This window comes from Rhinopithecus bieti, unplaced genomic scaffold (assembly GCF_001698545.2).
Source record: "Rhinopithecus bieti isolate Rb0 unplaced genomic scaffold, ASM169854v2 scaffold_38691, whole genome shotgun sequence".
In the NCBI taxonomy this organism is placed as follows: Eukaryota; Metazoa; Chordata; class Mammalia; order Primates; family Cercopithecidae; genus Rhinopithecus; species Rhinopithecus bieti.
The window spans coordinates 1834560-1846889 of NW_016816690.1; the positions used below are offsets into that span (position 1 = coordinate 1834560).

Here is a 12330-nt window from a genome sequence, read left to right on the forward strand (position 1 = left end):
TTTGACCAAGCATGGTGGCTTACACCTGTAATCCCAGCACTTTGGGAGGCCGGGACGGGCGAATCATTTGAGGTCAGGAGTTCGAGACCAGCCTGGCCAACATGGTGAAACCTCGTTTCTACTAAAAATACAAAAATCAGCTGAGTGTGGTGGCGTAAGCCTGTAATCCCAGCTACTCAGGAGGCTGAGGCAGGAGAATCGTTTGAACCCGGGAGGCGCAGGTTGCAATGAGCTGAAATCGCGCCACTGCACTCCAGCCTGGGCAACAAAAGCGAAACTCCGTCTCAAAAAAAAAAAAAAAAAAGACCCAGGCCGGGTGCGGTGGCTCATGCTTGTAATCCCAGCACTTTGGAAGGCCGAGGCGGGCGGATCATCTGAGGTTGGGAGTTGGAAACCAGCCTGACCAACATGATAAAACCCGTCTCCACTAAAAATACAAAATTAGGTAGGCGTGGTGGCGCATGCCTGTAATCCCAGCTACTCGGGAGGCTGAGGCAGGAGAATCGCTTGAACCCGGGAGGCGGAGGTTGCTGTAAGCCGAGATCGCGCCATTGCACTCCAGCCTGGACAAGAGGGAAACTTCGTCTCAAAAACAAAACAAAACCCAATTTATCATCAGTGGTCACCTCAGAGCACCTGAATTCAGTCCTTTAAGTGCAAGTAGGATGCAGAATTCTGGAAGGGCCAGTAAGTGTGTGGCTTCTTGGGGAAGCGCGATCCAAGAGTTTACTAACCTAGGCACGGTACTCCAGAGGCGTACCCTGCGGCAGTCGCCAAATTCTCCAAGCCTCAGAATTCTTCAAGGCCAGTGTCATGTCCACTAGAGACCCAGAGGTCGAGACCATCAGGCACTGAGGAAGACGCCCCCGGCAGGGGCTGCGCAGGCGCGTGTGGCCCGAAAGGGCCCAGGAGCTACACGCTGCGCAGGCGCAGGAGCGGCTCTGGCTAGTCCCGACAGCGGCGCCGGTGACTGAGGGGCCGGGACGTGGCGAAGTGGTGGCGGCGGGCGGCAAAGGAGCAGCCATGAGGGCCGGGCCCAGTCACCGACCGTGAGTAGTGGTGGAGGGGGAGTGGACAACGCGTGGGAAGAGGGTAACTTGGCGGAAGGATACATGACTTTGTGGGGTGGGCTCTGACTGTGGGAGACGGAAGGGCGTGGGGGAGGTACAGTTTGAGGTGATGATGGGAGAATTTGGGACACGGGTGGCCAGGTGGCCGCAGAGCTGGACAGGTTGGTGGAATGGGAAGGGATTGCGTGCGGTGGAGTGAAGCAGCCCATTTGTATCATCCCTTCCTCTAGGAGCTTTTGGTCGCCTCTTCTTTTTCGCTTATTTCAGAGAATGATCGCGAGGGGAGGGTGGTGGAGGATGAAAGCTCTGTTGGAGCTGAAGAAGCCACCTCTGAACCAGGCAGAGGAAGGGTCGGTATCTTGGAGTAATAGGCTGGTCTGGGTAGAGGATGGGAGTCGGGAGCCCTCTTGAAAGCTGGGAGGGGTCTAGGGAAAAGAGGTAGGGGCTTAGAGTCAGGCAGGTTCGAAAGGAAGTCCACCATTGATAAAGCTGCTAGGTAACCTTGGGCAGGTCCCACTTAACCTTTCTGAACACCAGGAAGATGTCATGCTTCAAACGGGCTGTTGCAGGCATCACCTATGTAATTGAGATTGTTTATGCAAATTGTGAATTGTAAGTACTATGCTGATGTTAATGTGTCACCAACAATATACTGGAAGTTAGACTTTACCGTTGTTAATGGAATGACTGATTTCTCTGTTAAGGTAAGAAGCATATTGTTTGTAAAACCTCAGTAGACACATATGTGTTTTCTGTATGGGCATAGCAGATCATGTGCAGAACTACCAGTTCTGTAATGTGACGAATTAGCCATCAGACTTCTGTAGGAAAAATACCGTACTCTTTGGCGTTTTTACAAACGGTGTGCAGCTCCTCACCCAAAAGGATGGAGGGCCAATCTGTTAAAATACTTACTGAACATAGCTAACTCAGGTTGCCTTGTAATATAGTTGGCACTAATGTGCTTTAAAGAGTTGAGAAGGCCGGGCGCGGTGGCTCAAGCCTGTAATCCCAGCACTTTGGGAGGCCGAGACGGCCGGATCACGAGGTCCAGGAGATCGAGGACCATCCTGGCTAACACCGTGAAACCCCGTCTCTACTAAAAACTACAAAAAACTAGCCGGCGACGTGGCGGCGCCTGTAGTCCCAAGCACTCGGGAGGCTGAGGCAGGAGAATGGCGTAAAACCCGGGAGGCGGAGTGCAGTGACGCTGAGAATCCCGGCCACGTGCACTCCAGCCTGGGCGGCAGACGCACGGACCTCGCCCGTCTCACAAAAAAAAAAAACAAAAAAACAAAAAAAAAAAAAAAAGAGTAGAAAAGGCCGCAGTCGCCGGTGGCTCATGCCTGTAATGTCCCCCCACGCACCCTTTCGCGAGGCTGAGGCGGTCAGCCATCTGAGGCGTCAGAAGTTCAAGACCCAGCCCCGGCCTAACATACGTGAAATCCCCGTCCTCTACTAAAAACAAAAACCTTAACCGCGTGTGGTGGCGGCGCCTGTAATCCAGCCTACTGACGGAGGCGCTGAGGCGAGGGCGGCGAATCACTTGAACCGCTTAGGCCGGAGGTTGCGGTGAACCGGAGATAGCGCGGCATTTTGCACTCCAGTCCGGCAACAGTGCGAGACTTTGTCTGGGAAAAAAAAAAAAAAAAAGAGTTTGAAAACTAGTTTGAGCGACAAGCTGGGAGAGCTGCCCAGTGAGGATGTGACAAATACAATTTTTCTGTTTTATTTTATTTTTGAGAAAGGAGTCTTGCTCTGTCGTCACTCTGTCCCACCAAGCTGGACTGCAGTGAGTTGTCAGTCTTGGCTTGCAACAACCTCTGTGCCCTCCCAGGATTCAAGCCATTATCCTGCCTCAGCCTCCCGAGGTAGCTGGGATCTACAGATGCTCACGACACCCGCCTGGCTAATTTTTGTAGTTTTAGTAGAGAGGGGTTTCACCATATGGTTGGCCAGGCTGTCTTGATTCCTCACCCTCAGGTGATCCATCCCACCTCGGCCCTCCCAACAGTGCCTGGGATTACAGGTGTGGAGCCACTGTGCCTGGCCTATTTTGTTAGTCTTTATTTTCATTTTATTTTATATAAATTTCTTTTTTGAGCGTGAGGAAAAGGGAGTCGCTCTGCTCGCCTAGGCTGGAGGGCCAGTGGCGCCGAACTTGGCTTACTGCAACCTCTGCCCTCCTGGGTTCAAGCAATTCTCAAACAACACAGCTCCCTAGTAGTTGGAAAAAAGATTGCGCAGCACGTGCCCACCATACCTTGGGCTAAATTTTTGCATTTAAATAGTCCAGTCAGGGTCGCCATTGCCGGCCAGGGCTGGATCTTCGGAACTTCTTGAAACAAAATATCCGCAATCCCCCTCCCAGCTCCCAAAGTGCTGATTAAACAGGTGTGACCCACTGACGCAGGCCCATATTTAATTATTTTTTATAATTATAAAAAGTTTTCCTTTGCAAAGGAGTCTCTGGCTGTCTGGGGGAAAAACATTTAATCAGAATTGCACAGATATGGCAGCCCTCTAACTCTCTGTTTTCTTACGTAAAATTTATCCAAAAAGATCTCGCCAGGGTGCGTATAACATCTCGAAGACGAACGCCAAGAGGTGTAAAGATATATAAAACCTGAGAGGCTGAAGAAACACCTCTGGGAAGGAACCGTTTTTTAATGTCCAAACAAAGAGTCAAACTAGTGTTGTTTAAGGAGAGAGACAAATGGGTATCTTTTTATTTATTAATTATTTATTTACTTTGCAGACAGAGTCTCGACTTTGTCGCCTGAGGCTGGAGTGCAGTGCGCAATCCTCGGCCAGCAAGCTTCCCTCGCTCTCAGGGTTCGATGCCATTCTCCCTGCCTCAGCCTCCCGTGTAGCTGGGAACTGACAGGAAACAACAAGCCACTAGCACCGGCTAGATGTTTTTTGTATTTTTAGCTAGAGACGTGGGTTTCACTGTGTTTGAGCCAAAGATAAACAGATCTCGCTGACTCTTAGTGATCCGACCATAAGCTCGGAAAATAACGTGAAAAACAAAAAAAAGCGAAGTCAGCCGAAGTGCTGGGATTACAGGCGGAGCCACCCGCGCCCAGCTATTTATTTATTATTTATTTATTTATTTATTTATTATTATTTTTTTTTTTGAGACGGGAGTCTCGCTCTTCACCACTCAGGCTGGAGTGGCAGTGGCCATCTCAGCTCACTGCATATGCTCCGCCGTCCCGGGTTCCCGCATTTCTTCACTGCCTCACAGCCTACCGAGTAGCTGCGGACTACATGGCACTGCCACCGATCGCGCCGGCCTAGTTTTTGATTTTTAGTAGAGACGGGTTTTCACAACATGTTAGGCCAGGATGGTGTCGATCTCCTGACCGGCGTCCGTCGATCGCCCTTCTCGCCTCCCAATAGTGCTGGATTCAACAGTGCTTGATCCACCGCGCCCGGCCTATTTATTTATTTTTTGACACAGAGTCTCACTCTGTCGCCCAGGCTGAAGTGCAGTGGCATAATCTCGGCTCCATGCAACCTCCACTTCCCGGGTTCAAGCGATTCTCCTGCCTCAGCCTCCAAGTAGTTGCGATTACAGGCGCCCACCACCATGCCCGGCTAGTTTTTGTATTTTTGGTAGAGATGGGGTTTTGCCATTTTGGTCAGGCTGGTCTCGAACTCCTGACCTCGGGTGATCCGCCTGCCTCGGCCTCCCAAAGTGCTGGGATCACAGGCATAAGCTACCAAGCCCAGCGAGAAAATGGTTTCTAAAATAGAGATGCAGACTCCTTTTGAAAGGACATAGACGCTTCAGCTAGTTGCTGGCTCTGAGGATTGACACCTTGAACTGTCAAGCCCTTTTGGAAATCAATGAGTGATTTGTCTTTTACCTGAGTAAAGGTAGGGAGGGGCTATACTAGGTTCTTGAAGATTCACAAATAAGGGGAGTGTATTATTTTATAGGAATGGGGAAAATGAACCTGATTGTTTTAACTTCTGGTAAAATGTGTTTCACTTTTCTTTCTTTAATAGTTTTAAAAGAAAGCATTTGTTACTATTGTGATGGATCATTACAAAATTTATTCCATTTTGACTACTACATGGAGTAGAGTATAAAATGTTATACATCAAGTAGAGTATAAAGTGTTGAAGCTGGCCTAGCCATCTTATTTTATTTTTTAATAGTTGGACATTTATTTTTAATGTTGGTAATGCATTTTTCCCCCTACTGGAAATTTCCAGCAGTTCAAATAAGCCCATAAATGCCACCCATGTTATGTTAAGATAATAGAGGTTTGTTCAGCTGTGATGAGAATTTCCTGTCCTCCTCTCCTTCTATTCTCTTTCCTATTTGTGGTTACTTTTATGCAGTAAATGACCTTACAAAATGAGGATTTCTTCCCCTGGGAAAGAAAAAGGGGTGGACTAGTATCTTGATTGCCTGTTGTGTGAGAAGTTTTTCCAAAGTGGGACAGGAACTTTGGAGATTTAAGGACTTCCTGTGAATCTCTGACATAGCAGGGGCTAAAATAAATATTTATTGGCTTCTTCTTATTATTATTATTTTTATATTTTGAGACGGAGTCTCGCTCTGTCGCACAGGCTGGAATGCAGTGGCGCGATGTCAGCTTACTACAAGCTCCGCCTCCCGGGTTCTCGCCATTCTCCTGCCTCAGCCTCCCGAGTAGCTGAGACTACAGGCGCCCGCCACCATGCCTGGCTAATTCTTTTGGTATTTGTAGTATAGACAGGGTTTCATTGTGTTAGCCAGGATGGTCTCGATCTCCTGACCTCGTGATCCGCCCGCTTCAGCCTCCCAAAGTGCTGGGATTACAGGTGTGAGCCAATGTGCCCTGCCTTGTTTTATTTAATTTAATTTTTTTTTTTTTTGAGACGGGAGTTTCGCTCTGTCGCCCAGGCTGGAGTGCAGTGGCTGGATCTCAGCTCACTGCAAGCTCCGCCTCCCGGGTTTACGCCATTCTCTTGCCTCAGCCTCCCGAGTAGCTGGGACTACAGGCGCCCGCCACCCCGCCCGGCTAGTTTTTTTTTTTTTTTTTTTTGTATCTTTTAGTAGAGACGGGGTTTCACCGTGTTAGCCAGGATGGTCTCGATCTCCTGACCTCGTGATCCGCCCGTCTCGGCCTCCCAAAGTGCTGGGATTACAGGCTTGAGTCACCGCGCCCGGCCTATTTTATTTTTTTGATACCGAGGTTCACTCTGTTGCGCAGGGTGGAGTGCAGTGGCGAGATCTCAGCTCATTGCATCGTCTGCCTCCTGGGTTCAAGTGATTCTTGAATCCCAGCCTCTCGAGTAGCTGGGATTACAGGCGCACGCCACCACACCTGGCTAATTTTTGTGTTTTTAGTAAACATGGGATTTCACCATGTTGGCCAGGCTAGTCTCGAACTCCCGACCTCAGGCGATCCGCCTGCCTCGGCTTCCCAAAGTGCTGGGATTACAGGTGTGAGCCACCACGACCAGCTGAAAATCTTTTTTTTTTTTTTAAATCTATTTATTAATTTGTTATTTTTTTGAGACAAGGTCTCACTCTGTCGCCCAGGCTGGAGTGCAGTGGCGCCATCTCGACTCACTGCAATCTCCGCCTCCCAGGCTCAAGCAATTCTCCTGCCTCAGTCTCCTAAATTGCTGAGATTACAGGCACGGCACTAACTGCCTGGCTAATTTTTGTATTTTTAGTAGAAACGGGGTTTCACCATGCTGGCCAGGCTGGTCTCGAACTCCTGACCTGAAATGATCCACCCACCTCTGCCTCCCAGAGTGTTGGGATTACAGGCGTGAGCCACTGCACCCGGCCTAAAAACATTATATTTAAAAACAAAATTATTGGTCGGGCATGTTGGCTCACTGCTGTAATCCTAGCACTTTGGGAGGCCGAGGTCGGTGGATCATTTGAGGTCAGGAGTTTGAAACCAGCCCGGCCAACATGGTGAAACCCCGTCTCTACTAAAAATACAAAGATTATCTGGGCATGGTGGTGGCCATGTGTAATCCCAGTTACTTGGGAGGCCGAGGCAGGAGAATCGCTTGAATCCAGGAGGTGGAGGTGGTAATGAGCCAAGCTCATGCCACGGCACTCTAGCATGGGCGACAGAGCGAGTGAGACTCCGTCTCAAAAAACAAAAAACAAAACAAAACAAAAAGAAGTATTTAATATCTACTTCTGTCTTATTACCTCTCAAGGTCTCGATTGTTTCCCTGTCAAAGCTCTGTGACTTATAGTGAAAAGGACTACAATTTAACAAGAAAAATACTAAATTTTCTTTATTAAAGATGCATTTCATACAAGGAGGGAAATAAGTAATCTGATTTGCTGGCTCAATGTTTGTTTTAATTTTTATTTATTTATTTATTTACTTTTTGAGATGGAGTCTCACTCTTGTCGCCCAGGCTGGAGTGCAGGGGCGCGATCTCGGCTCACTGCAACCTCTGCCGTCTGGGTTCAAGCTTCTCCTGCCTCAGCCTCCTGAGCAGCTGGGGTTACAGGTGCCCACCACGATGCCCAGCTAATTTTTGTAGTTTAGTAGAGGTGGGGTTTTGCCATGTTGGCCTGGCTGGTCTTGAACTCCTGACCTCAGGTGATCAGCCTAAGGGAGGAGACCACCCCTCATATTGTCTTATGCCCAATTTCTGCCTCCAAAGAAAGAAGACGTAAAAACTAAAAGGCAGAAATGAAATGTACAAGCAGACAGCCCGGCGCCACACCCTGGGCCTGGTAGTTAAAGATCTACCCCTGACCTAATAGGTTATGTTATCTATAGATTACAGACATTGTATAGAAAAGCACTGTGAAAATCCCTGTCGTGTTCTAATTACTGGTGTATGCAGCCCACAGTCACGTACCCCCTGCTTGCTCAATTGATCATGACCCTCTCACGCAGACCCCCTTAGAGTTGTGAGCCCTTAAAAGGGACAGGAATTGCTCACTTGGGGAGCTCAGTTGTTGGAGACGTGAGTCTTGCCAAAGCTCCTGGCCAAATAAAGCCCTTCTTTAACTCGGTGTCTGAGGGGTTTTGTCTGCACCTTGTCCTGCTACAAGCCCACCTTGCGGCCTCCCAAAGTGCTGGGATTACAGGCATGTGCTAGCTCAATTATTAAATGGTGGTTTAGTGCAACACTGGATCATACTATTTCATGGGAAAATACAGGTCATTTAAGAAGTGATTTAGGGCCAGGTGCGGTGGCTTACGCCTGTGATCCCAGCACTTTGGGAGGCTGAGGCGGGTGGGTCAAAAGGTCAGGAGTTCGAGACCAGCCTGGCCAATATGATGAAACCCCATCTCTACTAAAAATACAAAAATTATTTGGGCGTGGTGGTGGACTCCTGTAAGCCCAGGTATCTGAGAGGCTGAGCAGGAGAATCGCTTATCGCTTAAACACAGGAGGCGGAGGTCGCAGTGAGCCAAGATCACACCACTGCACTCCAGCCTGGGCAACAACAGAGGGAGACTCTGAAAAAAATAAAATAAATAAAAATAAGAGGTGATTTTGGTCTACATGGTGGTTCATGCCTGTAATATCAGCACTTTGGGAGGCCTAGGAGGAGGATCACTTGAGCCCAGGAGTTCCAGACCAGCCTGGGCAATATGGTGAAACCCTTCCTTTAAAAAAAAATTAAAAAATGACCTGGGTATGGTGGCATGTACCTATAGTCCCAGCTACTTGGGAGGCTGAGGTGGGAGGATCACTTGAGTCCAAGAGATCAAGGATGCAGTGAGCAGTAATCGAGCTGTAATCACGCTATTGCATTCCAGCCTGGGAGACAGAGTGAGACCCTATTTAAAACAACAACAAAAATAAGTGTTTTGTTTAAAAGATTTAGTTGGTTACCAATTTTCTGGTAACTAACCCTGAAACTAGTTGGGAAAAATATGCAAATCTAGAAACAACATAAGTATCAATTTGCGAATTTGTGTAATGTCTTTTTTTTCTACCAGTAAGCCATAACTAGGCTTGAATCGTAAGCTTTGTGGGTTCTGTGGCCTCGTTGAAAAATGTTGGAGTTGATCCTTTCAGCAATCAACTTGAGCAAATATTTAAGTGTCTATTGTGTGTTATATCTTGTGCTAGGCGCTGGGAGGGAATTAAAATATAAATGACTCGCCAGGCGCGGTGGCTGAAGCCTGTAATCCCAGCACTTTGGGAGGCTGAGACGGGCGGATCACGAGGTCAGGAGATCGAGACCATCCTGGCCAACCTGGTGAAACCCCGTCTCTACTAAAAAATACAAAAAACTAGCCGGGTGAGGTGGCGGGCACCTGTAGTCCCAGCTACTCGGGAGGCTGAGGCAGGAGAATAGCGTAAACCCAGGAGGCGGAGCTTGCAGTGAGCTGAGATCCGGTCACTGCACTCCAGCCTGGGCGACAGAGCGAGACTCTGTCTCAAAAAAAAAAAAAATATAAATGACAAAATCATTTTTAAAGTGTTCACTGTTGGCCGGATGCAGTGGCTCACACCTGTAATCCCAGCAATTTGGGAGGCCGAGGTGGGCAGATCACGAGGTCAGAAGTTCAATACCATCCTGGCCAAGATGGGGAAACCCCGTGTCTACTAAAAATATAAAAATTAACTGGGTGTGGTGGCAGGCGCCTGTAATCCCAGCTACTTGGGAGGCTGGGATTGAGAATTCCTTGAATCTGGGAGGTGAAAGTTGCAGTGAGCTGAGATCGCGCCACTGCACTCCAGCCTGGGCGATAGAGCAAGACTCCATCTCAAAAAAAACCTCAGAAAACAAAAAGCAAAAATTAGCTGAGCTTAGTGGCAGGCAGCTGTAATCCCAGCTGCTCAGGAGGCTGAGGAAGGAGAATTGCTTCAACCTGGGAGGTGGAGGTTGCAGTGAGCCGAGGTCACGCTATTGCACGCCAGCCTAGACAGGGTGAGACTCCATCTCAGGAAAAAAAAAAGAATTCACCTTTTGTTTTGTTTTGTTTTTTGCTTTTTTTTGAGACGGAGTCTTGCTCTGTCGCCCAGGCTGGGGTGCAGTGGCACGATCTCGGCTCACTGCAAGCTCCGCCTCCCGGGTTCACACCATTCTCCTGCCTCAGCCTCCCGAGTAGCTGGGACTACAGGCGCCCGCCACCAGGCCTGGCTAATTTTTTGTATTTTAGTAGAGACAGGGTTTCACTGTGTTAGCCAGGATGGTCTCGATCTCCTGACCTCGTGATCGGCCCACCTCGGCCTCCCAAAGTGCTGGGATTACAGGCGTGAGCCACCACGCCCGGCCTTTTTTTTTTGTTTTTAAGGCTAGCCAAGTGAAGCAGTGGGAATGAAGAAGCAACAAAGAAATTTGTAACTTGTTGTATCAATTAGTTGTAAACACTGCTGCACTTGGAACAGCCACATTTTAATTAGAGACCAGCACATAAATAGTTCTGAGTCATACAATAAGTGCTGTAATAGAGATCTGTACTACGTGCTATGGGAACATTAGCTCTACCTTGTAGTGGGAGGGGAAAGTTACAGAAGACTTCCTAGAGAAAGAGTCAGTTGGGTCTTGAAGGAGGAATACAATTTGGCTGAGTCAGCCAAAAAAAGGATTGGAAAAGTGACTGAAGTGAGGAAAATAGCTTGTACAAAGATACAGATGTGCAAGAAGTATGGACATGTGGACTAGTTTAATGTGGCAAGATCATGGGGTATGAGGAAGGAATAGAAGGAAGTGAGGTGAGAGATGGGTTGGAATCCAATTATGGGTGACCTTAGTAAGGGGTCTGAATTTTATTTTGTAGGTGCTGAGGAGTCATGGAAGAGTTTTTAAACCAGGTAAGGAACACATTTAGATCACTATTTAAGTAGAAGTAACTCTGTTGACAGTGTAGAAGTTAGATTTTAAAAGGCACAATTGATTGTAGGGAGACTAGTTGGTTGGGAGACTGGTGTGATGACTTGAGAGATATTGAAGATATCAGGCATAGTAGTCATGGTAGAATTGTAGACAGATTGAAGAACTTTTTAGGAGAGTAACTAAAAGGATCTCATTGACTTTATATTGGGGAATGGGTAGAGAAGAAGGAGTTGTCAACGATGGAGTTGAAATTGCTGGCTTGGACAATTAAGTGGAATGTGATGTCATTAACCAAGTTAGGGAATACAAGAGTAAATGAGGGTATTACATTTGAGGAAAATAAGTTTGATTTTGGTATGTAGTATTTGAGATATCTGGGAAATCCAATAGCAAATAAAATAGGCTTCCAGATATATATATATAGGTCTTGAGTAGAAAGGTTCAGAAGGAAGATACAGATTTAGTAGTCATTAACATATTAGTAAAGTCAGATTGATGACCCTGTGAGTCCAAGCTTCAGTTGCTTTATATGTTGTTCATTCATATCTTTTTGAGAGATTAGCCTGCAGAAATGTGGCATGACAACTACTACTTCATAGTACAGTGCTAGTCCTTTTCCTTATTTTTCATTTTTTTTCTGTTAACTTTTTTTTTGAGATGGAGTCTCGCTCTGTTGCCCAGGCTGGAGTGCAGTGGCCAGATCTCAGCTCACTGCAAGCTCCGCCTCCCGGGTTCACACCATTCTCCTGCCTCAGTCTCCTGAGTAGCTGGGACTACAGGCGCCCGCCACCTCGCCTGGCTAGTTTTTTGTATTTTTTAGTAGAGACGGGGTTTCACTATGTTAGCCAGGATGGTCTCGATCTCCTGACCTTGTGATCCGCCCGTCTCGGCCTCCCAAAGTGCTGGGATTACAGGCTTGAGCCACCGTGCCCGGCCGAACTTTTTTTTTTTTTTTTTGAGACAAAGTGTCACTCTGTCGCCCAGGCTGGAGTACAGTGGCACAATCTCAGCTCACTGCAACCTCAGTCTCCTGGGTTCAAGCAATACTCCTGCCTCTCCCAAGTAGCTGGAACTACAAGTGCACACCACCATGCCCAGCTAATTTTTGTATTTTTAGTAGAGACAGGGTTTCACCATGTTGGCCAGGGTGGTCTCAAACTCCTGACCTCAGGTGATCCACCTGCTTCGGCCTCCCAAAATGCTGGGATAACAGGTGTGAGCCACCATGCACTGTGGAACTTCTTTTTTTTTTTTTTGAGAGGAAGTCTCCCTCTGTCGCCCAGGCTGGAGTGCAGTGGGGCGATCTCGGCTCACTGCAACCTCTGTTTCCTGGGTTCAAGTTATTCTCCTGCCTCAGCCTCCCAAGTAGCTGGGACTGCAGGTGCGCACCACCATACCCAGCTAATTTTTTGTATTTTTAGTTGAGACAGGGTTTCACCATGTTGGCCAGGCTGGTCTTGAACTCCNNNNCTT

General features: G+C 47.8%; 1 long non-coding RNA gene across 1 annotated transcript in view; it reads left to right on the forward strand.

Annotated features, from left to right (window-relative positions):
- Window positions 1-568: 568 nt before the first annotated feature.
- LOC108517303 (uncharacterized) overlaps window positions 569-12330 on the forward strand; it is a 29103-nt gene continuing 17341 nt past the window's right edge. The window contains exons 1-2 of the long non-coding RNA XR_001882061.1: window positions 569-1049; window positions 10802-10835. This is a non-coding gene — a long non-coding RNA (uncharacterized LOC108517303). The remainder of the gene's footprint in view (window positions 1050-10801; window positions 10836-12330) is intronic.